A 2,788-nucleotide genomic window follows, 5' to 3' on the forward strand; every position below is an offset into this window, starting at 1 on the left:
CAGCCCCAGTTAACCCTAACCCAGTAGAGACCAGCAGAGGTTCATTCAACTGTAGGCCTCAATAACTCACCAACTCAAAAATCACATAATTAATAACTCAAATATTCAGGATGTTAAAATGTTAGCCATCAGACTTATTCAATCATATGCTCCAGGTTTTCATATAAGGTCGAATCCCTTTTACCTTCTCGCTTGTTGACCTGAGCTGCGTCTCGTGGACGTTGTTATGAATGAGCGGGGGGGCACGAGGGCCAATCAGCAGCTGGACGTGTGGGGGTGTGACCTGAGGAGGTGAATGAGACCTCAGCTTCACTCATTCATTAGCAGTAATGTGGAGCGACCACCTCTTTATCAGCGTGTTTACAAAACCTCTCAGGTTTGTCCCCTGGCCAGAACCCCCCCGAACACACACAGACACACACACACCCTCCCTGATCTAATTAAGTTGATTCAGAGCTGTGCCTGTTTGCGTACAGGGCTCCATTACTTACGGCTGTCCGGTCCGGGCGCCCGTCGACCCCGCGAGCCTGTCGCCGCGCTCCGCCAACAGGGGGAGCCACTGACCCCACCCCCCCCACACTGCCCCAGCCCACCGGGGAGCTGAGGAAGAACAGCTGGTAGGGGTACATGGGAGACCTCGGCCTGCCCCACCAACACACACACACCTTCTCACAGGGACACATGTCCTCCCTGTCCCTCTAACAGGGCCGATACAGTGTCCCAGGACCTCCAGGGGTTCTTCAGGGGTTCTTCACCGGTTCTTCACGGGTTCTTCACGGGTTCTTCAGGGGTTCTTCGGGGGGTTTATGAGATCCTGAGGGTCACTGACCTTCAGCTGTTTGTTCATAAGTTGATTCCTGTTTGACCTTTTCCAACATATTTGACCTCTAAACGTAAACTTGTCTTTTTTACAGTAAGTTAACTGAACACAGATCATTTCCTGTGGTCACCATCTTTCCCTGAGTTCAGACTCTGTAGAAAGTCATCAAGGTGAAGGCCCTGTGGTATCAGCGTTGTAGGGTTCCCCTCCTCCCGCCCTCCTCCTCTGTCCTCCTCCCTCCCTCCTCCTCCTGTCCTCCTCCCTCCCTCCTCCTCTGTCCTCCTCCCTCCTCTTGCAGCAGGAGCCCCCCCCCCCCCCGCCCCTGCCAGCCGGGTGGCGTGGAGGGCAGTCAGGGCACAGGAGGAGGTACTGCTGCCTGATGGCGGTCAGGACGAGCCGGGCTCGGCTACAGATGTGACAGCAGCTTTTGCCAGGGGTCACCTTGGAGAAGCCGATGGCAGCATGTCCGCCCCCCCACCCCACCCCCCATGACTACAGCTGGCTCCCTGCTTAATCCGCCATGGGGGGAGGCCACATGGTCCGCTACATGTTTTTTACAGTTTCTGTGTTGGTAGATACCATGAAGATAAAGCAGAAGATAAGATGTTTAACTCAGTACACGTCAGGTTCTTTGTTTAATAAGTAAAAGTGAGAAAGCAGAAGTTTCATCATCTTTTGAGTCGAGCTCTTTCCTGACGTCTTATTTTACACTGAGTTAAAATGATGTTGAGTTCAGACACAGAAAACAGGCTTTTTGTCCAAACAAGCATTTGTAGTCACATTTTTTGATCTTCATAGTTTTAAACAATTGACTGAAAGTGGATGAAGGATTTTACTCCTCCTCCTCCACGTTAGCAGATGGGACATGAACCAAACTGAAATATCAAAGTAGACGTTAAACAGATGTTTGTATAGGATGGTTTCTGGCCTTCAGGTCGTTCTTATCACAGCTTGTTCTGATCAGTTTGGTTTGGATTAGTGATGATTGACAGCTGAGTGACTCATGATACTGTAGCTCCTTCTCCTGATCACTGGTGGAAATTCCTATCTGAGATATTTAGCGCAGTGAGAGGAAGAGGAGACACGTCGTCCTTCTTCATGTAGTCGATGTAGTGAAGTAAAGTTGATGCACTGATCTCCTCCTCCTGAGTGAAGCAGAAACCTTCATGGATTCACACTGTGTTTATTTCTCTTCCTTTGCTTTTTATCAATATAAATATAAACCTCCTCCTGAAGGTCGTTACTCCGTCTCATGAGGAAGCTGAAGAGTTCAGGGGGAAATATTTAATAGCTGCGTTAGTATTTCTTTTGAAGTATTAATTTGAATGATACTTCTATCATTGATATTATTATTGTTACTATCAGCGTCTAACCAGTGAGAAGAGAAGAAGTGTGTTTGTGTGGCCTGCACCCGGTGAAGCTGCAGATCTGCTCCTCCTCACTAATCAGCTTTGCATCTGCCCGTCTCTAATTGTTTCCATCTCCCTTCCTGGTTCTGTGTGTTCACCACGCTGAGGGCTCTAACAGGCTTATGCTGGTTTCAGTGGAGAAACATTTGAGGAGGTAGGGAACAAAAATCCAGTCCGATATCTGCCAGAGCTCTGAAAAGCTCCAGCCATCCACTGATCCACTGAAGGTTCCATCTCTGCCTCAGACTCTGGTTCTGAATCACTTCACAGTCACTCTCTCTATCCTCTGCTCATATGGTGCAGTGTGATTAATGACATCATTATAGAGAGAATGAAAAATACTGCACTGCTTCTATAATTGATTTGTCGTCATATTCCACTTGTCATCAGTGTCCTGTGAAAACCACATAATCCAAAAGTATGGAAACCTTTCAAATCCAAAGTGAATTGTTAAAAAAAATTAAGATTATTTATCGTAAATGAAAAAGATGGAGTTTCTCTTCATCTTATATCGAGAGTAGTTTCAGAATAAAGCGTTTTTATGTCCTGAAGCGTCAGT

Source organism: Pleuronectes platessa, chromosome 9 (genome assembly GCF_947347685.1).
Source record: "Pleuronectes platessa chromosome 9, fPlePla1.1, whole genome shotgun sequence".
NCBI lineage: Eukaryota > Metazoa > Chordata > Actinopteri > Pleuronectiformes > Pleuronectidae > Pleuronectes > Pleuronectes platessa.